Raw genomic sequence first — 23471 nt, forward strand, 5'->3', positions numbered from 1 at the left:
TGAACTCACAGAGATTCGCCTGCCTCTGCCTCCCAAGTGCTGGGATTAAAGGCGTGCGCCGCCAAGTAATGATGTTTTTATTTTTAAAAATGTTTAATCATAAAATAAAGCCTAGATAAAGAAATATAAACCAATAAAGGGATGGTTACTGAACCTTAAGGCAAGCATTGCTGTTACTGTTTCTGGGATGTAGAGATTGGGCTTGGTAGGAAACCCTCTGTTGACAGGTACCACAGAAACCCCTCCACCCAACCTGTCTCAGCTCCAATTAGTAACTTTCAAAACTACTTATCACATGGTCACACCCACTTTCCTGTGTCTTGCAAGGATTTCAAACTCTAGAAATCTACAGGCTGTCAGGTGATCACAACGGAAGGGGATGAGCACTCTGAAGCACGTCAGCTGGGACTGAAACTAGAAGACAATGGCCTCAGAGAGGCAGGGAATGCAGCTGCCTCACAGAGGCATGGGATGCAACTGCCTCACACAGGCATGGGATGCAACTGCCTCACACAGGCATGGGATGCAACTGCCTCACACAGGCATGGGATGCAACTGCCTCACACAGGCAGGGAATGCAGCTGAGCCAAGGCATGAGAAGGAGCATGTCACCTCTCCCTTCCTTTGACTCTGGTGCGACTTCTTTTCAGTTAAAGAGAAGGAGAGGCTCTGAGTCCAAGCTTCGTGGGTCAGCCACTGTTCTTACTGCCATACTAAAATGTCTGACGAAGGCAACACAAGAAGGGCAGAATTTGTTTTGGCCGTTGTCTGAGGGTAGGGCCCATCATCCTGCATGGTGCAGGAATGTGAGACAGCTGTCGTCATATTGCACCTGCAGCCAGAAGGAGAAAGTGTGTGTGTGGGGGGGGGGGTGAACACTCTTGCTCTTCTCTCTCTCTCTCTCTTCTATTCAGTCTAGGATCCTGTGTCATGGATGGTGCTGTCCACATTCAGGGTGGATCCTCCATCAGTTAACCCTTTGTGGAAACACCCTCAGAGACACACAGAAGGGATGTGTGTCGCGGTGATTCGAAGTCCAGACTAGTTGACAGTGAAGTCTGACCATCACATTTCCCACCGGCAGCCCCCCTCTCTCTGCACATAATGCTCCAAAATCTGGACTGAGAGTCCTGTAGCATCCGCCAGCAGGTGATCAGCTAGATTTCCAGGCTCTCCATAGCCTCACTGCCTAGATATCTTGTAAACTCGTGTAACCACAGCTGCACATCCTCTGTGTTACTGCGTTAGTGCCTGCAGAGCACAGGGGTTGGCAGTAACTTTCTCAGCTGACAAAAATCGTCCCCCGTGCATGAGCAATAAAACATTCATTGGAAAGAATGGGACTGAGTACAGTTTTCATGAGTGAGCTACGAAAGTCAGCCACCACTAAGAATCATGAGTGAGTTCTTCCACTATCATTAAACTAAATTTTCCTGGAGTGCTATTGAGCCTCCTCATTCTTATTAATATGGTAGTACATTTTTGAAAACCTTTAACCCTCCCCCACAAATGTTCTGTTGAATGCTGTTTTTGCTTCCTGTGTGAGACAGCTGGGTTGGCACATGTCGTGTCGGGGCCCTGTGGAGTCGAGAACGCTACATTGGATGATTATGAAATTGGGCTTGATTGATTTAATCACTGTAATCATTGGCATTGTTCAGCTACGCGACCAGGAGGTTTTTCCTTCCAGCAATTATTCAGGATGAAGTCACATTATGTGGGGAGCTCATCCCATGTTTATTTTTCCCTAAATGGAGGATGGAGACCTAGGTATGAGCCAAGGTCCAGCACTGCCAGGTGAACCTACATGATCCAGCCAGGAAAAGAGGGCCCAGCGGCAAGCCGGTGAACTGTGTGCTGTACCTGGCTCCTGCTAGACTCGGCTAGGAAGAGAATTTTCATCTAATTCAGTGCATTCTTGTATGATTATCCTTCAAAGAGGGCTGAGAGGCAGAATACCTGGTCCATGTGAGAGCTCTACACATATGGCTTGGTTTTCATGATGAGGCCCTTGAGCAGCTCCCAGGAGCTGGTAGGGAGACTGCTTCAGACCCACCACTCTGTCCTGTGACGATCACCCTCCATCTGGATAAGTGCCTTTGTCCCTCGGGGCTTAGTCATCTAAATTACTGACCACACAAAGGCATGTTTCCCTGTTGGGAAGTGAAACCGCAACAAGCTGGCTCTTGGTCTCTGAAGACTTTGAAGAAACTTAGCAGAAACCTAGAAAACTGGTGTTTTTTTTTGGTTGTAGTGTTGTTTGGTGTTGGTGGTATTGTTTGGTGGTTGTTTGGTGGTTGTGTGGTGTTGGTATTATTGGTGTTGTTTGACGTCAGTGGTGGTTTGGTTTAGTTAGGTGTATTTTGAGACAAACTCTAGTACTGCAGCCCAGACTGGGATGGAACTTTCAGAAATCCTTCTGCCTTAGTTTCCCAAATGCTGGGGTTAATTTTGTGTCTAGAACACACCAGGCTGCAACGGCTGTCCTTGCTGCCTGCTCTCAGGTTTCAGTGCTGTGGGGGGAGAGGTGCTGCTATTCTGGCTTGGGAGACTGAGGCGAGCACATTTTCCAGAGTCATGGGAATGCACCCTGGAAGTAGGCTGTGTGCTGTAAGGAGGTGGTGAACAGGGATTTTGAGAAGTTTGCTCACCCTGTCAGAGTGCAGCATGGAGCATAAGGGCGCGCTCTCTGCCACCATGTACTGTCTGGTAGACAGAAGCAGGACTCTAGAGACAGCTGTCCCAATCCCTCGTTTTGCTAATGAGGAAACGGGTACAAAATGGCACAGGCTAGGGGAAGCCTAATGGTCTCTCAGATGCAGACCCCCTGACAGACTCATGGGACAACTGTGCCAAAGAAATCTGCTTACAGCCTCTAATTCAACCCTCTTCTCACTGATATAAAAGTGTTTACAGGCAGAAGTTAGAGAATCATTAAAGAATATGTTATTTGCGGCTGAGATGATATGTAACCTAACTTTACTCTCAAAATAGCCCATCAGAGAGGAGGGTGTGTGTGTGTGTGTGTGTGTGTGTGTGTGTGTGTGTGTGTGTGTGTGTTCGCGCGCGGTCAAACACTATCCCAGTGTTAGTGTTTAATAAACATTAGTTAAATAAAACAAATTGGTTTGGGGATGGTTGGTGGAGAGAACACAGTTCAACTGTTCTCCACAGGACAGGTAAGAGGATTCTGAGGATGGCGAGAGAGAACTGAGCGCTGTGGAGAGGCAGGAGAACAAGGTCCTATTGTTAATGGGAGCAGATGTGACCATGGAAAGCAGATGTTTCGCTGGGATTGTCCAACACTTTAGGGAAGTCAGTATAGCTTTAATGGAGGGGTGGGGAGCACCCAAGATTACTGAGGAGAAACAGAGGATCTGAGTTCCCCATGCAGGTTGGTACAAGGCGGAAGGGGCTGGGTTTAGAAAGCAAGGACAGATTCTAATCCTGGGAGGGCCCGTAGCTACATCACTTTTCACACACAAATTCCTACACTGTCCGCTGCTCTGGGCCCTCTGAGCTGGATCCTCCTGAGATACATCCCAAGAAAACACCTGACTTAAAGCTGAGGAAACTGTGGAAACCCCAGGGTAGTCAGCTAACAGACTGCAGGCCTCCACAGATAACATTCAAGTGTTTTGAGGCTGGGAGAGAGACTGATAAATGCCTGTGGATGTACAGTTAAAACACAGTGAGGGAGGAGAAGGGTAGACTCCCACTGATTTTTAATAAGAGGGGGGAGGCCAAAGGGAAGGGACGGGGAGGGAAGGGGAGGGAAGGGGAGGAGAGGTGGAGTAGGGAGAGAGGGGGAAGGAAGGGAGAGGAAAGAAAGGAGAGCAGGGAGATGGGGGAAGAGAAGAGAGAGGGGAAGAGAAGAAAGGAGAGTGATTGAGAGAGGAATGGAGGGGGAGGGATTGAGAGAGGACAGGAAAGGAGAGATAGAGAGGAGGGGGGGGATTCTAGTGCCTGTTGGGAGCCTACATTCCTCAGCCCCGTGGCCTGGGCAATCTTTGGAACACCACAGAGCTTCTGTACGCCCATTTCCCCATGTGGAGTTGGAGAACTGCTAGCTCTGGTTTCCCTAACAAGCTAGTCCGTGTTAAAGATCGACAACAGCATCTCAGCCCAGCCAGCTAGCTATGGAGGGGTTGTTAGCGTGGCGATTAAACAAAAACGCTACACTGGACTGCTGCAGGCACGATTTAGAAGGCCTTAGAGAGGACAACAAGACCTTCAGCAAGGAGGCTATCCCATAATTAGCAACATCTTCAGCACAGACTCTGTCCACCAGAGTGGACACTGGCCATAGTCACAGCCTGAGTTCATGAATGTCAAGCCACCCTCCATCTTTGGTTATATATGCAAGATGAGAGTGACAGTTACTGATGTGGCCAGTCGTTGACAAGCACACTTAAGCTGTCCCCCGAGACGAGAGGGGACTCGTGGAAACGTACTAGCCGAACACCTGTCCATGAGGAGCTCACCTGCAGACAGGCTCTGAATTTGATGTGTAGCTTAGGATGGGTGTTTTGCAAAGTTACTTCAGGCCTCGGTATTTTTCTTTCCATGTAGTAGTAAAGTAGCTCAGGATAGAACACAGATAAAGACAGAGTGCCAAGGGGCATTGAGGAGAATGCCTTCCGTCTCCTGAGGCAGCAGTGGAGGCCTCTGGACACTGGAACTGGAACACATCCATGCTGTAGGAAACCACAGAGGGTGCACTCACCAGAACTGCAGAGTGGAAGCCAAAGCCTATGTATGACCCATGGGTTGTGCACACCCAGCTCCAGACTCACAGGAGCATGCCACTTGGCAGGTCACCTCTGCCTTTAAAGTTAGTAAATATGGGTGTGACTCTGAGCAACTTAATGAGCCTTGCCAGGCCTCCATTCTTCAGCTTGAATGTAAGGAGAGTAATTGTCATGAAGTCTCAGGATGTTTGTGAAGTTCAAAGTGGAACACTGATGAACCACAGCTTTGGACATCTTACTAGTAGCATCATTATCATTACTTATCTTACTTGCTGGGACCAAATTCAGCAAGATGACATTTGGAAGGGTGAAATAAAATCCTACATGGGAATCCTGTGGAGAAATGCAGAGACAAAGTCTGGGTTTTTGCAGAGTTCAAAGAGAGTAGAGGGGTATGGTAGACATGGATTGTAGCAACCATGAACAGAGCCAATGCAGTCTCAAGCTCTTAGAATGTGCCACTCTTATCTGCTTCTGCCTCAAGAGTCACCAGGGGTGTGGGGGAGGTTGAGGGGTGCAGGAGAGGGAAGGAAGGAGAGACAGAGAGAGGGAGAGAGAGAAAGAGGACAATTGGATGCCTCTAAGAAGGCTGGTACCTGTGGCCATGTATAGGGACTGTACTGTCTGAGGAACAGTTAGATGCACTGTGTTATTTCCCTTTGAAGCGCAGTAATCTCAGAGGAAGGTAATGGGACAGAGGTGTTCAGAAATGCCCAGAGGCCTGGTGTGTATTATAATGTCTCAAAGGTGTGTGAGAATTCCTTGCGGGGTACTGCTAGGAGGTAGAACTTCAGAGAGAGAGCTCAGCTCCGTGTACCAAAGAACTCGGCATGGACAAAGCAGTTAGTTCTGAGAGCACAGCACATTGCCCCAGAAGGTCGAGCCCCACCCACCGACCCTGTAGAGTATTGTGGGTTTGTTCTCTTTGCAATATGGAGCCTGCTTCAGCCCAGAGCCTCACACACACCAGGCAATCCTCTACCGCTGAGCTAAGTCTCTGACCCTTTTATTTTTTTTAATCTTCATTTTTGAGACCAGGTCACCCTAAATTGTCAAGAAGGCCCTTGATCCCCCTATGCAGCCCAGACAGGCCTTTAGTGTGCTGGTCCCCTGCCTTTGTCTCCTGCACCACCAGGCTTGACCCTGACTTAACTGTTTGCTGCAGAAAGAGCTACTTGAGAGGTTAGGCCTTGATCATTTCTAGAAGTTCTTTCAACCTTGAAAAAAAACCTATGTTCTCATGAGATGCTGCACATAATCTTACTGAGTGGTGGAGGCAGGGGGATTTCTTTCTAGAAAACTTCTGTTCATGTAAATCCTCTGACCAGACTCATACTATAAATGGACTCACTCCACCACTTGGGAGCAACACTAAGCACAGCTCTTTAAACTTTCTTGTGACACAGATAGGGGGGTGGTGATGGAGAGGAAAGAGAAAGTGGGGGAGGGGAGGGGGGACAAGGAAGACACACTACATCAGCGTTTATTCATTTGCGCTATATTGACAACTGCTCCAAAAGGAAACTGTTAAACAGCCAGTTAGCACACGAAAAGATGTTCTGAGTCCTTAGTCATCAGGGGAAATGGAAATCAAAGCCACAAGATGTACTTCACACCCACCAGGATGGCCGAATCCAGCAGACAGATGATCTCGGGACTGAGGGAGCCGCCAAGGAAGGATCTTCCCTTTGGGAACTCCTCGCAGGTCACCCAGGCCCTCGCTCATTCATTTCTGCATCTGTGCCCAAGGAGATGAAAACATCTTTTCACTTCCTGTTACCATGCCCCTTTGAGACATCCACACAGAATTTGTATGCAAGAGTTCATAGTGACATTATTCATGGTTGCTAAAAATGGAAACCATGACTGTGTCCACCGTCTAATGAATGGTTACATAAAATGTGGTGAACAGTGAGAGGGAGGTAGAAGGCCGTGCTCAGCATCCAACAATGGGGCTAAGCCTTCCAAACACTATCTAAGTGATGGAAGCCCCACCCAAAAGACCACATTTTGCTAGTCTGCTGACAGGAAGAGTGGAGACTGAACAAATCTACAGAGATGTATTTTCCCACAATTAATGATGACAAAGAAAGACAACAAAAGGCGTAAGCATGTCGACCAGACAGGGGGCAGCAGGCAGCATCACTGGTCACCAGAAAAATGTAATTCAAATCTGCATGACAGAGCACTTCTTCAAAGGCTGCCGTGTGAAATGGTGCAACCCTTTGGAAAACATAAATTCACAAAAAATTTTACACGAGTGTTCGGGGCAACATTATTTATGAAGGCAAAGGGAGAAACCGCTCAGAGGTCCATCAACTAACCAACGTGTAAACAACAACAGTGGAAATTAGTCAGCTATTAAAAGGAATGAAGTTCTGTGAGGTGCTGTCTCAGGCTGGGCCTTGGGAACATGCCAGCGGAAGGAACCAATCACAACACACTACACAGAAGAGGTTAGTTCTGTAAAAGTCTCCAAAACAAACCAATGAGGAAACGATTCACAGTAGATTCACAGTGACCTGATGCTGAGATGAGGAGGAGAAGGAAGGCTGAGGGGTGATTGTGAATGGGCACAGAGTTTATTGGGGAAGCACTAAAAGTATCCTAAAATTATATTAGGGTCATGGTCCCACAAAGCCATGCACATGCAATACATTTGAATTATGTAGGAGTGTGTGTGTGTGTGTGTGTGTGTGTGTGTGTGTGTGTCTGTGTGTGTGTGTGTGTCTGTGCGCGTGCATGCATGTGCACATTGGTTGTGGGACAAGTTTGGGGAAGTCTGTTTTTTCCTTCCATTGTGTGGGGGTGAGGAATCAAACTCTGGTCATCTTTACGTGGCCAACCATCTCACTGGCCCATATGATATACTTTAAATAGTAATTTCACTGTCAGAGATAGCACTACAAATATCTAACTTGTTTATAAACTTTGTAGACCCACCTTAATGACAGCTCAGGAACTGGTAAAGGTATAGTGAGGAATGCTGTGGTCAGAACATAGGCAATGTATGCTTTCTTCTCTGCACACTTCATGCCTATTGTCAGTTCAGGTTTCTAGTGTGGACATAGAAGACTATGACCATAAACAACTTGGGGAGGAAAGGGTTTATTTTGCTAACACTTCCACATCACTTCTCATCATCGAAGGAAGTCAGGGCAGGAACCCAAGGCAGGAGCCTGGAGGCAGGAAGTGATGCAGAAGCCATGGAAGAATGCTATTTACAGGCTCCTTTCTCATAGCTTGCTCGGACTGATTTCGTATAGCATCCAAGAACACAAGCCCAGGAGTGACACCCTGCCCCCCAGTGAGCTGGGCTCTCCCACATCAATCGTCAGTTAAGAATATGAATCATAGGCTTGCCCACAGGCCAATCCAGTGGAGGCATCCTTTCAATTAAGGTTCCCTCTTCCAAAATGACTCCAGCTTGTGTCAAGTTGACATCAAATCAGCCAGCACAACTGACCCCTTGTCAACTTAACACACAAACACATCACTCTTAAACCATAACCTTTCCTTTCTTGTTGTCCATAAGATGACATAGTAATATCAGTATCATAGCATAAAATGTATTTCAAACCTTAAAAGTCCCACAGTCTTTAAAAAAATCCAAACCCTTTAAAAGTTCAGTCTCTTTAAAACATCCAAAGTCTTTTTAAAATATCCAAAGTCTCCTAACTCTGGATTCCTATAAAATCAAAAAATAAACACTTTGTGTAGGAAGGAAGAACCAGGGCACAGTCGCAATCTGAACAAAGCAAAACCAAACTCTGACCGTGTAAATTACACAGTCTACGATGTCTGGAGCTCATTTAGGATCCTTTGGGCTCCAAAGGGCATGGACAACTGTCCTTCTTTGGCTCTGCATTCACCGCACAAACACCTTGTCTCCTAGTCTCAGGTTAGCTCACCCCACAGCCGCTGCCATCCTTGGTGGTCCATCCTATGGTACTGGCATCTGAAGTGCCATACTTTCACCAGTAGCCTCCCTTGAGCTCTCTTCGGGATCCTGACCCTGACATTTGGTGCCGGGCCTCAGCTTCTCCTCACGACCTCTTTAATCCTGAGCCTTCACAACCAGTGCCATTTGGGAGACTGTAAGACCTTACCGTGTTTGGCTGTCAGCAAGTAAACCGTGGCCACCACTAGACCACAGCTTCTGAGTCAGAAGCTGAGGAAACACTTGCCAGGAGACTTTGCCTCACTGTTGCTGTTCTCCTCTGAATTACAGCTGATCTTCAGCCCCAGATGACCAGTACTGATCATCCCAACAGAGATTTCACTGTAATGGCTCTGGTTTCTTGTTAACCACAGCCAACTCTTCTGTCCCAGGTGACGTGAGCTCAAAATTTCAAGCGGTCCCAAGAGAGTCCTTAAGGAGCTCTTTTTTTTTTTTTTTTTTTTTTTTTTCCAGAGCTGAGGACCGGACCCAGGGCCTTGCGCTTGCTAGGCATGTGCGCCACTGAACCAAATCCCCAAGCCCTAGGAACTCTTAAGATTCCCTTGAAACTGCACAAGCACAGCTTTATCATCTGCTCACTCCCAGCATTACTTTTCTAAGTTCCCACGACAGCTCATTAAGCTCTGAGCACCAAATGGCTTTTGGTTCCAGAGTCCTTCCATGATTCCAGGCCCCCCCCCCCGCCCCCAAACACATGGTCAGGTCTGGCACATCCATACTCCACTTCTGTTAGCAATTCCTGTCTTGGGGCTTCTATTGCTGTGATAAAGCACCATAAGCATAAACAACTTGGGGAGGAAAGGGCTTATTTTTCTTATACTTTCATATTAGGGTCCATCCTCCAAGGAAGTCAGGACAGGAATTCAAGCAGGATAAGAACCTGGAGGCAGGAACTGATGCAGAGGCCAAGGAGGGCTGCCACTTACTGACTTTCTCCTCTTGGGTTGCTTAGCCTGCCTTTTCATAAGCATCCAGGACCATCCAGGGTGAGCTGGGCCCTCCTACAATAACCATCAATTAAGAAAATGTACCGAGCCGGGCGGTGGTGGCACATGCCTTTAATCCCAGCACTCGGGAGGCAGAAGCAGGTGGATCTCTGTGAGTTCAAGGCCAGCCTGGGCTACCAAGTGAGTTCCAGGAAAGGTGCAAAGCTACACAGGGAAATCCTGTCTCGAAAAACCAAAAAAAAGGAGAAAAAGAAAAAGAAAAGAAAAGAAAAGAAAAGAAAAGAAAAGAAAAGAAAAGAAAAGAAAAGAAAAGAAGAAAAGAAAAGAAAAAAGAAAATGTAGGGCAAGCTTGCCCACAGGTCAATCAATCTAATGGGGGCATCTTCTCAGTTAAGGTCCCTTCTTCCAAAATGACTCTAGCTTGTGTCAAATTGACATAGAACTAGTCAGCACACATGCCAAGCCTAAACTACTGACCATGGGTGTTCTCATCAAAGCCTTGGTTGTTGGTATAATACTGGTCAAGCCAAGAGTCAGGTCAGACTTACCGATTATTGATCAACCCAAAGCACACCTAACTCCATGGCGCTGCTCTAGTGAAAGGCAGCACCCCTCCTTCCCTGACATTGGCTTTGTCTATACTGCTGCCCCGGTGATGTTCACCTTCACCCACCAGGGTGTCTCCTCTGGTCAAGCTGGTTCCACATCTCCTCATATGTTTGGATCACAGATAAATTTCCTTAAAGTGTCTCCCAAGGCTGGGCAGGATGCGCTTCTGTTGACCTCCCTCCCAACCCTGGACTCAAAGGCTTCATGTCTCAATTTTTAGGGTGCAGCATTCCCTTTGCTTCTATTTTTTGTTTGTTTGGTTTGGTTTATGTTTAATTTTTTTCTTATTTTTGTTTTGCTTTTGGTGTAGTTTGGTTTGACTTTTGGAGACAGGGTCTCCTGTAATGCATGCTGGCTTATAACTTTTCATCAGCTGAGGCTGGCCTTGAACTCTACATGCCAAGTGCTAAGATCACAAATGTGTACTACTATGCCCATCTTTTCTCTGGTCTCCTCCTCCTCCTTCTCCTTACATCTTTCCACTTATCCTCATCCATCCCCATACCACCCTCTCTTTTGTATGTGGTAACCTAATCAATATTTTTTTTCATTCACCCCACATTCATTTGAGCAAAGCAAATCACCATCTTTTAGGGATCATCAGGAAATCACTTCCTCAAAGCCCTCCCTGGTTCCCATGGTCTCATCAGATGCTTTTGCTAAGAGCAGAACCCTGGGCTTCCCCTATGATAAATAGCATCGGTTGCATCAAATTGGAATTGCCTAGTAACTTTCCCCAACTCTCCACAAAACTAAGCGTTGTGCCATGCTTCATAGCACATGTGAGCAATGGAGATAAAAATAGAAGCTGTGGCACTGGGCTGCTGTGAGGGTCAGGTGAGGTGGCGTCTGAGTAAGAGCACCGCTAGAGCATTACAGAAACGGCATCCATGCCTGTGTCCTTTTGTAGACTCTAAGTCCTAAGGGACAATTTGCATTTTCCTCAGTTATGTCCTCGGTAAATGCTACTGAAGGAAGATTTCGGTCAGTCAATTAGTCAGACAAGTGCACAGATAATTCAAAGCTATCTCAGGGTTCCAAGATCCAGGATAAATAGTGGGTAACAAATAAAACCAGTTTCCAAAGATGGGAGAAGACAGATGCATAAGCAGTGACATAAGGCTGTTCTTAGAGGTAATGCCTTAGCACTTTAGAGGTATAGGCTGGAGGATCGCGGGTTCAAGACCAATCTTGTCTACATAGTGAGTTTAAGGGCAGTATGGGATACAAGTGGCTTTGTCTCCAAAAAAATGATTTTAAAGAAGAAAATGAAATAGAGGTTGTTTTTCAGATTAGTAGAGAAAAACTTGGCATGGTAGTTCATGCCTGTAATCCAGCACTGGAGACTCTGAGGCAGGAGGATCACCATGAGAAAGCCAGCCTGGGCTACTTCATGAGTTCCAGACCAGCCTAGGATACAGTGAGAAAAATTATCCTTAAATAAATAAATGAATGAATGAATGAATGAATAAATAAATAAATAAATAAATAAATAAATAAATAAATAAATAAAAGAGAAGCAATAGGTTATTTACAAATAAAATCTGGATCATTTTCATTAGCCTTTTGAGAAAAACTGAAGCGAGAATCTGCTTACAACACAAAAGTAGTTCTGTAGGCAGCTAGGTATAGAAAAGAAAATATTTAAAAAAAAAAAAAACCCACAGGAAAGTAAAGCTACTTTCTGACCCTGAGGCAGCTCCGAGAGTGATGTTCCTTCACCAGCATGGGGAGATGCTCTCTGGGAGCTGGGAGCTGACAGAGGGTCAGGAGGGTTCCTCCTGGTGGTATCCCAGGCTGGGCACTGAGCTTGGGACAGGACACTTGGCTTCTCTGGACCTTGTTTCGTCATTGGTAAATAAAGATTCCTATGCTGAGTATGGTCGGCCTGTAATACCTGTACCCTGGAGGCTGAGGCAGGAGATGAATGTAGGGCTAGCCTGAGCTACACAAGGAGAGCCTGTCTCAAAAATAAATAAGTAAATAAATAAATAAAAAGAAAAACTAACATTTAAAAGAAGATATGTTCTGTGGATATAATGCTTGTATATCACAGGTGATATGCAATACCTAACTGCTTATGTTTTCATAGATTTATATTTATATTAAAAACATGCCAGCTGATTATATCTGAGGTGGAGTATAGACTGTTGTCTTTAGGGTTTTTCCTTTTAACTGTATGATCTAATAAGTGCAATAAGCATGCTCTGTTTTTAAAATAAAAGGGAAAACAAGCTATTTTTAAGTTTAAAATATTAAAAATCTCATCAATGGAGAATGTTTTTGGTCATGCAAAAATAGTCAAGATCTACTATTAAGAGATTTATAAGCAGGATAATTTGGATTATGGAAATACTTGGTATGCCTATATGTATAACCTCCTAGGAAGAATGAAAAGCTCACAGCATCCACAGCCCCCGTCTCAGGTCTGAGTTACATGTGATTTGACTTTATTTCTTGTTTTCTCATGTTTCCTAAATTCTTCACAAGGATATGATTCTTAGCAATGACAGGGGGAAATGTTTTGGGTTTTTTTTTTTTTAAAGAAAGAAACGGTATAATTTTTTAACAAGATCAAAGATAGCTTTTCATCTGAAACAGAGGGGAAGAAAGGATTGCTCTAGATTAAAAGGTAAAAAGAATAACGAAAAGTCCCAACTAATGGGCTATATTTTCCTCTGCAATAGAAGGTGAGGGAAAGAATGGCTTAGGCTTGGAAAGTTGTGAGGAATGAAAAAGTCTAATTAGAGAGAGTTTTCTCTTTTATGTGATCAGGGGTTAAGGCCTACTGTGTTGAAAAACCTAACTAACCTCATAATGTGAACTGGAGCTTTGTGCCCCCGGCAGACAGCGGCACAGGGCTGGGAGTGGGGAGTTTTCATCTGAGACTGATGAGAGGCTGCACAGGACACACCACACAGAGCACTGGAGGGCTGCAGAACATTGGAAGTGGTTCTCTTTGGCCGAAGAGATACTGTCAGATTTGTAAGTTCCTTTTTAAATCTTGCTTGGCTTTTAGAAAGTTGGCAAATGCCAGCCAGGCATGGTCACACGTGCAATCCTAACACTCAAGAGGCTGAGGCAGGAGAATTATGAATGAGTTCAAAGTCTGTCTGGACTATATAATGAGACTCTGAGTCAAATAAGTAAGCAAACAAATAAAATTTTAAAAAAGAAACAATGAGACAGAAGAATAGAATAGCATAGGCAGATGTTATAGTTGACCATAGCAAATCCCCAAAGGGCTATGTATTAAATCATTGGTCCTATGACCAACCACGCTATTGAGAGATGGTGGAGCCTTTAATAAGTGGGGTCTAGAGGGAGAGTACTCATGCACATGTGTGAGGTGCTGGGTATCAGACCCGGGGTATTGTGATTTGAATGTCCCCAAATGCTCATGTGTCCAGCACTTGGTCCTCAGCTGATGGACTTGTTTTAGAAGAAGGTCTTAGAAGCTTTAGGAGGTAGAGACTCACTGATGGAAATGGGTCAGGGGAGTTGGGCCTTGAGATTTGAATGCAGGTCCCACTTTCTGTCCACTCTACTTCTTGACTATGGGTACACTGTGACCATCCATCTCCTGCAGCCACACCTTCCCTTCCATGATGGCTGCATCTCTTCAAACCCTGAGCCAAAATAAAACCTTCCTCCCCTAAGGTGCTTTGGGTCGGGTATTTGCTCACAGCAATAAGAAAAGTAACTAACGCTCGAGACGAGCACTCCACCATGGAGCTACACTCCTTGGCCTAGTGGTAGGCTTTTAGAACATGGGGAGTATGTCCCTGAAGAAACTGAGACCCCAATGTCTTTTCTTCTTCCTCTCTTTTTCTTCCCAGCTATTTGGTAAGCTGTTCTCTCTGCCACTCTGCTCCCATCATATGCCCTGCATTATCACAGCCCCAGGCGCAATAGGACTACCTCAGGGTGGACCAGAGTCTGTCCAACTGGGACCCACAATAGCCCTCCCTTCCCTCTTTATAAACCAATTATCTCAGGTATAGTGACAAAAAGATGACTAACTCAGCCAGTATTATTTATTGATTAACTTTTTGGCAACAAAAAAGATGGAATTATTAAGAATGCAATCAACTCAGGCAAATATATAAAAGTAAACTCTCCTCCCAGAATTTACCTGGAGATGCCCTTTTGTTGACATCTGGTAGATATGCCATTACCTATCCTACCAATCAGAATAGGAATGATCACAAAACTGAATAACATTTACTGTTTGGTCAAATACTGTAGTTCTCATTTGGAAAGAACTCAATATCTGCACAGCTACTGAAAGGCATCTCAAAGGCATTCTAGGACCTTGGCCTTGTTATCAATGTCACGGCAACTGGGAACTGAGCATGTTAGTACTCCAGCTTATTCTGTTCATTTCACGGTCAAGAGAAATCCCTGTCAAGAGCCTGCTTGCTCAGTCTGCTGCATGGAATAGCTCCATTCTCCTGGTCCACACCTCCTCTATGTTTCTGAGTCTGGCCTCTAATGTGACAGACTTCTCTTTTGCCCAGTCTGCCAAGGATTCAATTTTGCCAGATGTCAGAAGTTCAAGACACAGAATGTTGGTAAGGGGCGGGGGAAGTTGCCTGAAGAGGGAGGGCCTACTTGCGGGCAAAGCAGCCTTTCTCTCCGTGTTAGTTGGTACTTGAGTCCAACTTGCCAGTCTTTTCCAAGGGAGTTTCATTCTAGCACTCTGTGTGTGCTAAGGCCATCATAACATCATAACTGTTGCCTGGGCAACTTAAACACTCCGGGTTTATTTCTTCATGATGCTTAATGTTCAAGTCCAAGATCAAGGTTCCAGATGTACAGGAAAATATCATTTTTTTTTCTCCCATCTTGATTAAGTTCACAGCTGAGACCACCCCCCTCAAGAAAAGGAAAGAATAACAAGAGAAAAGCACACAAATGTATTTAATATAAGTCTCACAGGGTTTTCAGAAATGAAAACTCTTTTTCCTAAAGCAGAGAAACCTGTGCATCCTTTGTTTCAGACTGATGAAGAGTGGCCAGTTGGACAGAAAGGTGATTGATTCAGAGCAGTCTGACTTAGAGTGTGAGCCGGGGCGTCTGCATGTTGAGCTTCTGTGTGTTTGTTGAAACAAGAGCATTCCTTCCTTCTAGGTGCAGAGCAGGGACTTCTCAATGGGGTTTATGTTGGCTTGGGAGAAAGATGAGGAGAAGGTGAGACTGAGCTCACCTTTGTTGTTGTTGAGACAGGCTCTCACTCTATGGCCCAGGCTGACCTGGAACGTGTAGCTCACACTGGCCTCGAACTCAAGGCAGACCTCCCGAGTTCTGGAGTTACAGGCAAGAGCCATTGTGCTCAGCTGTATTGGTGGAGCTGCAGGGTTTTTGTTTGTTTGTTTGTTTGTTTTTTAGTTGCTGTTGCGTATTACTTTTTGTTTTTGTTTCAGCACTAGGGCTAAACCTAGAGCTCTCACAAACTATATTACCAGCCAGAACTCGTCTTCTACTGACTAGGGTTCTGCTGTTTGAAATATCAGAGTGCCACATTTTGGCACTGCATGAACTGAAACCCATCACAGCAGATTCTGGTGAGGGCTCCCCTCTTGCTTTTGGCTCCCCTACTTCCTAGTGTATGCATCTAGAGACACAAGGGCACTAATCTCACTAGATCAGGGCCCCACCCTTACGACTTCATTTAATTTTACTTTCATACTCAGATAGAACCATAACTGGGGGGTTTGAACTTCCAAGACTTCCAAGTATGAAATGGGGGAGGGAGGATGACACACTCGCCCCAGCCAACTGATTCTCCGCCCAGCACTTCCTCTCTCTGCACACCCGTATCAACCCCATGACTACCACTGTTCCTACGCCGTATGTCTTCATAAGACTTTCAAAGGGCAGGCCCCGGGCACTATCTTGTCCACTGGGATGCTGGGGTCCTGCCCAGACCTATTTATAAGGTCCAACTGTTAAAATTAAAGAAATATTGTAAGCTCATTTGTTAAGACAACCATGATTGAAAATTAACTTCCATAAATGTAGAATTAAATAAATAAATTTTAAAACAGTGATAAATAATGTCCAACACCCATCAGTCCTCACTTTCTACACTGGAAACAGAAAAGCAAGAGAAGGATACCCCTGTTGCTTACACAAAAGTGTGCTTTTATTGGTATTAATATTGCCATTGTAAAGTGCGGGGGTGGAGGCACTGTATGCCCCTACCCAGCTTTGTGTTCAGTGAGGCTGCTACTTCAGAATTAAGGAGGGAGTGTGCATGCTGTGAGCATCAATACACACTGCCAATCAGTGCCTGTGGTCAGAACCAGCCCTGGGGCTCTACCAGCGTGACACTGAGAGTCTGTACTGTCACCAGCTTCCACGGCAGGGTGCCCAGTGAATGTGGAAAGGATGGGGGGGGGGGTGGACAAATGACAGAAAAGAGGCTGAGAATCACAAAAACAAGAGGATGCTGATGAGGTGGGGGCATCACTCCTGCCCACACCTTGCTGAGTGCACGACCTGTAGCCTCAACTGTGTGTGCTGTTTCCTCTGCTTTGGCTTTCTCACGTTGGCTCCTACACATTGTGCAAAAGAGTGAAACGCGGTCCAGCAAATGTGGGCTTCCTATTTCTGAACCCTGTTGCTTCATCACATTTCAAAAGAGGTGTAGGTTTTACAATCCAGTTCGTCCCATTAGAGATAACGGTGTGGCAATGCCCACTGCGGAGTTCGTAGTTACCGTACATGACATATTTACGACCAGATCCTGAGGAAGGTAGGCAGGGCGGGGTCACTTTGTGGCAAGGGCGCTTTCACCGCAAGTTCCGTTCCCATGCGCCCTCTTTCCAGTGCCGTGTAGAAAAGGGAACCAGACGGTGCCCGCCAAGCTGGCTCTCGTGCACAGAAGACCAATGGAAATTAAACCCAGAAACTGCCAAAACTAAATCCGGAAGTAATTGTTCCTGCCAAAATGTTGTATGAATACTTATGGACAGTATTTCCTTGAGGCATTTGTAATGTGTGTGTCTATTAAGTATTGCACAGTTTTCAGGGCTGGGAATGTGGCTCAGTGGTAGAATACTCACTTAGCATGCATGAAGCCCTAGTTTTAATGCCCAGTATATATAGTATATATAGAGAAAACTGATATACGTGTATGTATGTATATGAATATTACATATTTTCTGGTTTTCATTCTTCTTGATGTTTTTTTTTTTCTTTTTAAAAAGGAGGTTTTGTTTTGTATCTCAGGCTAGCCTCATAGTTACTGTGTACTTTGGGCTGTCCTTGAGCATATGGTGATCCTCCTGCCTCAGCCTCCTGAGTGTTGGGATTATAGACATGAGCCACTATGTGCAGCTAACATAGATTTTTGAAACAGGGTCTAACTGTGAGCCCAGGGTGGCCTCAAATACAAGATCCCCTGCCTCAGTCTCCCAGATGCTGGAGTTATGGGCTTGTGCCATCACATTTGGTTTCGTTTTCTTTTGTTATGTCAAAACAGGGGAAGAACTAGGAAAATGAACAATGAGGCAGAATCCCAAAACAGTAACAAAGACTGGAAAGAAAACGGCAGAGAAGCGTATATCATCACTGCAAACATGTTTAGAATTCTTTAGTTAGCTGCTTTCAAAGGGGTCCTTTCACAGGAGTCATATCTTCGTCATTAAACTTTGAAGGTCCCTTATTTGACAGACAAAACCATATGAACTCATTGACTGGATGATTGATTAGCATGAAGAAATATCTGCTCAGCCCTTTCCTACCAGGACCTGGGATGGCACAAACTTGTGTCCTTTGTGTTCTGATTCTTAGACAATAAATAAATAAATAAATAAATAAATAAAATAAATAAATAAATAAATAAATAAATAAATAATTCTAGAGAGACTGGAGAAATGTCTCTAGGGTTAAACACTTGCCAGCAAGCTCTCTGTGTGAGGATGGGAGTTCAGATCCCCAGAGCCCCATGTAAACGTCATATGGGTGTGGTGGCCTGCCTATAATTTCAGCCCCAGAAGGTAGAAAGAGGCAAGCCTCAGAGCACACTGGCTATCAAGAGTTGACATATTCATAAGCTCTGGGTTTTGTTGAGAGTCTGTTTTTTTGTTTTTTGTTTTTTGTTTTTTTTTTTGTTTTTTGTTTTTGGTTTTGGTTTTTCGAGACAGGGTTTCTCTGTGTAGCTTTGTGCCTTTCCTGGGACTCACTTGGTAGTCCAGGCTGAGGAGAGTCTGGGTTTAATTGAAAGACTCTTCCCTAAAAACTATTGTAGAAGAGCCAACAAGAATGATTCCCTACATCATCCTCTGCTCTCCACATGCACACACACACACACACACACACACACACACACACACACACACACACACACACACGGTCCACCCTACCACATACTAACACACATATACACGTGCATATACATAACACACACAAACTGGAGGGAAAAAAGACTTGAAATGCAAACTGTATCTACACTGAACATGTCTTTTCTTTTCTTGTTAGTATCCCCCAAACAATATGGCAACCAGCTATTCATGCAACATTTTCATTATTAAGGGTTATGAGTGAATTAGAAATGATTTACACTGTAGGAAAGTTTGTGCTGGTTACATGCAGTTAATATATAGAAGACACCTGAGCACCCTTGGTTTCTGGTATCCAAGAGGATCCAGGATCTAGTTCCTGCGGACACATAAGATGACTGATTAGAAAAAGTACATCTTTCCATTGGGACTTTCTGGGTTAGGCCTTCCCTGTGTGACAATGGTCCTTCCACATCAGGTTGGACAGTGGGACAAAGTTTACTATAGGTAAAGAATGTTCCCAACCATTCTGATACCCGTGACCTGGTAGCCATTGCTCTCTCAAATGTCATCCCACCTTGATGTGACCCTCCTAAAGTGTCTGCTAACCCCCAGAGAATGTCTAGGAATTCATGACTCATTCATCTGGAAAATGTCCAGAATGTGTCTGGAGACTGGCTGGCACCAGACCTCCAGTGATGGTCTTGCATAGTCCTTATTTTATAGGCCTCACACTGGCATAGGGCAGACTGCCTTAAGACCTGAGAGATGAGACCCGGGGCTGTGGGTCTAGTGTCCTGGTTATGCTATGAGACTTAGCCTCAAGACTGGCAGGGACCAGCAAAGGGAGAAGGAGATTTGAGAACCCAGAACCAAGCAGCAAACCCTGTACCCAGCCATGCCTGCCCAGATGTGAAATGCCTGCCCACTGGGCTTTGCTCCTGAAAGTTGTTACTTTCATGTAGATGGAGTGGTTCGGTCATGTCTATGGAAGCCTCCACAGTTTTTGCTCACTAGCTCTTGAAAATGTGCTGGCTCATTTCAATGACCCTATTACATGACGTGTCCCCTGCTGCCCTGTCACCCAGTTTTCTTGCCCTCGGTGTCCTTTTAGTAAAGGGAGCCTCCTTCCTTACCTCAAAAGAAGCCAAAGCAAGTAGTCCATATCCCTGCATGCTTAGCAAAGCATGTCCCTTCATCGACTTTAATATTATCATTATAAAGTACCACCGGATCCCAGGAATGCACCATTAAATACAAGACCCATGTTTTCCCAAGAGAAGGACAGCAGCGGAGGAGCGGTTTCGGGATCTGGAGATAGAGCTCAGTCGAAGGGTGTTTGCCTTGCATGCCTGAGGCCCTGGGCCAATACTGAGCACAACAGGACACAAACAAAAACCCAGACAAATTATTTGGGCTAGCATGGTGGCCTACACTTACAGTCTCAGCACTTAGGAGGCTAGGCAAGACGATTGTTGTAAATTCAAGGCTAGCCTGGTCTACACAGCCAATACTAGTCCAGCCAGAACTACAAAGTGGGACCCTGTATTTAGAAACAAAACAAAACCAACCAGAAAGAATTCCCCTTCTAAGGCACGCCTTGCCAGCACTGTCCCCTCAGAGTCATCTGGTCAGAACAAAAATTGACCAGGACTGTTATCACATTAAATCTTCAAAGTCTCCGCAAGTTACTTTAGCAGAATGTCTTTATCAGACACCACCCAATGAGGGACAAGCTTCCAGTGCCATTCCAAGAATAATGGGCACTCAGCACCCTAGTTCTAATATCAGGCAGTTATGGGAGTCTATAAATAACGCCTCTCGAGACACAGCGTGCCACCGGAAGCAGGCTGTTTGGCACTGACATCGGGTCCTATCTGGGTTGTGCAGCAGCAAGTACAAAGAATAGCTGGGCTTCTGCCCCAGCCGCTGCCCCCACCTCGTCATCCACCATCCTTGAGCCCTCCCCGGCTTTGCACTTTATAACCCTCTCTAGGTGACCACAGAAAATGTTCCTTGCATTCTAACTTGTCTCCAGCAGCCACTCCTCCAGGCTGCGGAGTGCCACCTCCTGAGCTCGCCCCCAAGAGCTCCAGAGCTCAGGAGCACTTGCTAAGTAGTGTCTCGTCTCTGCCAGGCCCCTGTCCTTCCCCTCAGGATGCTTTGTGACCCTCTGTTCATCATCACCGCATCACATCTCCGTGGTGCTAGCACGCTCACAGCTGGCGTCTGACAAGTCCCCACTGGAAGAAGCACGCCACCTCCTCTTTATGTGTGCCAGCTCCATCCTCTCCTAGTTCCCTCGTTTCTTTCTTGGCAGAATCCAGTCCTCAGAAACCTGGCCCGATCTATTCCAACAAACCTCACTCGAAGATTTCCTGAAAAGCACCGAGGCCCTCCCAAGCAGAGAAATGGAGAAATAGCTCGCACCTTGAAGAAACGACACCCCCCACCCCTTGCATTGCAAGGATTTGGGTTGATAGCTGGGTTTAAAACCCTCAGGGGCCTCGGGGTGGCGGGAGAACTCTGAACTCTGTAGTAATCCATAGGGATATGTTGGCTTACATTTGTAGTCCCTGTGCTTGGAAAGCTGAGGCAGGAGGATTCCTTGCCTTCCTAATCTATGTAATCCAGGCCACCCTAGGAATGAGACCACATCACAAAAAAAAAAAAAAAAAAAAAAAAAAAAAAAAAATCAGAAAAAATAAATAAAGTCTACAATAACAGTGACCGAAAGACCTCCCACCTTGTGCTAGTTTTGTTTGAGTTTTGATTTTGCAGTCTTGGTTTCTATGGCTTTCAGCCCCCACCCCCCACTTGAAAATGCAGTACCTTTTCCTTCTTGCTTCCTCACTCCTGCCCCGGCCCCAGCCTGTTCTCAGGTTTACACCCTTGTTTATGAACCCAGGTTCAGTGCATTCGGCTGTTTGTGGCCTCACGGAGGATGGGCGGCACTTCTCAGTCTATCGCACCAGATACACTTCTAGGAAAGAGAGAGCTTGTTTTTTTGCAGAGGGAAAGCTGCCCGGCTGTGCAGAGAGGGAACAGCCATTAGTTGTGTTGATTCCTCTCAGCTGAGGAGAAATCAGAGCCCAGTCACAGAGGGCGCACGGCACTAGGGTTGGAGCCAGGGCAGCAGCCACATCGCCAAGGTGCCATCACAGCAGAGTTTTTCTGTGGCAACCCGAGCTCATGTTTAAAGGGGGATTTTCGTCTAAATAGGTGGGGTGATTGAAAATAGGTTCCCTCTTGTGTCCAACCTTCTGAGGACAGAGAGGGGAGGAGGCTGCCCTCAGAGAGCTCCAGCCCGAAGGCTTTCTCCAAGGCCCAGCACTGAAGTTCTGATCCAGATGGCACTGTGTCCTTCCTTCCTTCCTCTTCCTCCCCTCTCTCTTCTCTCTTTTATTTCCTCCCCCTCCTCCCCCTCCTGCTCCCTCTCCTCCCCCTCCTCTCCCTCCTCCCCTCCTTCCCCTCCTCCTCCTCCTCCCCTCCACCTCCTCCTCTGGTTAGTTTTTCTTTTAATGTCTTTTAAAGGGAAAATAAAGGAGCTCCTTCCCTTACTGATGCCCGAGGTTGCTGGCTAGTGCAGGAAAAACAGAACGGAACAATTGTCCACCCACCAGCCTGGGGGGATTGATGCTGACACTGTTTCCTGGGAGGGAAACCAGCTTTTGCTGATCTGGTTCATAGAAGCTGAAATCTTGCTGCCAGCCTAAGGAAAGGCACAGAATGATGAGGCCAGGGCCAGGGGCCGTGGGGCCCTTTTCCTCAGGGCAAGACTTCCATAATGCAGGGACATTTTTGCATTTAGATTTAGTGTTTGGTTTTTAACTGCTGCGTCCTTTTTATTTGGTTGTTTTGTTTTGTTTTGTTTTGTTTTGTTTTTTTGAGCTGGTCTCATATATTCCAGGCTGACCTAGCTTGCTGCTATGTAGCTGAGGATAGCCTTGTACTTCTGCTCTTCCCGCCTCTACTTCCTGAGTGCTGGGATTACAGGGGTATACCTCAGTGCCTGGTTTATGTGTGCTGAGCATCCATCCAGGGCTTCACGCATGCTGCGTAAGCCCTTCCCCAACTGAGCCACGCCCCCAGCCCTCACCATTGCATTCTTCAGTCTGTCAGTGTGCAAAGGGAGAATGGGGGTTTCTCAGTCTGTAATGCTCCACTATCTCCATTCCAAAGTGACTCCGCCCACTCAGCTGTTGGCAGGTGCCTGATGAAGCAGGCTGGCGGCTCATCTAAGGAGAGCCTGGAGCGCAGGGGTGACCGCGTGAGTGTGGTGAGAGTGGGGGGGGGTCCTGTCTCCAGTGCCCACCTCCACCCTACAACAGCGACAGGCACCTAGAGCTGGGGTTTGTAAGAGGGTGGACCTTTCAAATTAAGGAATGTTTCCAGATCTCCCACAGAACCTTTGGGGGGAGGGGAACAGATGCAATCTGGAAGTATTTCCCTTTCAAAAGAGGAATATTGTTTTCTTGCTTGCTTGCTTGCTTGCTTCCTTGGAAACTGGGATGGGGTTTTGTTTTTAATTTTTTTTTTATTCGTGTGTATACATGTGTGTATGTTAGAACGGGGGAGTGCTTTTGGAAGCCAGAAAGCATCAGATCTCCTGGAGATGGAGTTACAGGGTGAGCCACTCAGTGTGGGTGTTAGGGACCAAACTGGGTCGTCTTGTAAGAGCAGTATGCACTCTTAACTGCTGGGTCATCTCTCCAGTTCCTTCCTTGGGATCTTTGAAAGTTTTTTTTTCCCCCTACAATTTATTTTCTGTCCTCGGAAGGTCACACGAGGCAGGAGTGTCCTTGGGCTGATGAAAGGGCTCAAAAGAAAAAAGTACTTGCTGCCAACAGTGAAGACCTGAGTTTGATCGCTAGGACTAACGTGGTGGAAGGAGAGAACCAACTCCTGAAAGTTG

At 46.0% G+C, this 23471-nt stretch overlaps 1 protein-coding gene and 1 long non-coding RNA gene across 5 annotated transcripts in view; one reads left to right on the top strand and one right to left on the bottom strand.

Moving 5' to 3' along the window:
• Ripor2 (RHO family interacting cell polarization regulator 2) overlaps positions 1 to 23471 on the top strand; it is a 217532-nt gene that overhangs the window by 61511 nt on the left and 132550 nt on the right. The window lies entirely within an intron of this gene.
• Positions 6234 to 21670, bottom strand: LOC143273439 (uncharacterized). Its single transcript, XR_013051527.1, has 2 exons — positions 21389 to 21670; positions 6234 to 6489 (listed from the first exon to the last, which is right to left on the bottom strand). It is a non-coding gene; the product is annotated as an uncharacterized LOC143273439 (long non-coding RNA).

This window comes from Peromyscus maniculatus, chromosome 5, assembly GCF_049852395.1.
Source record: "Peromyscus maniculatus bairdii isolate BWxNUB_F1_BW_parent chromosome 5, HU_Pman_BW_mat_3.1, whole genome shotgun sequence".
In the NCBI taxonomy this organism is placed as follows: domain Eukaryota; kingdom Metazoa; phylum Chordata; class Mammalia; order Rodentia; family Cricetidae; genus Peromyscus; species Peromyscus maniculatus.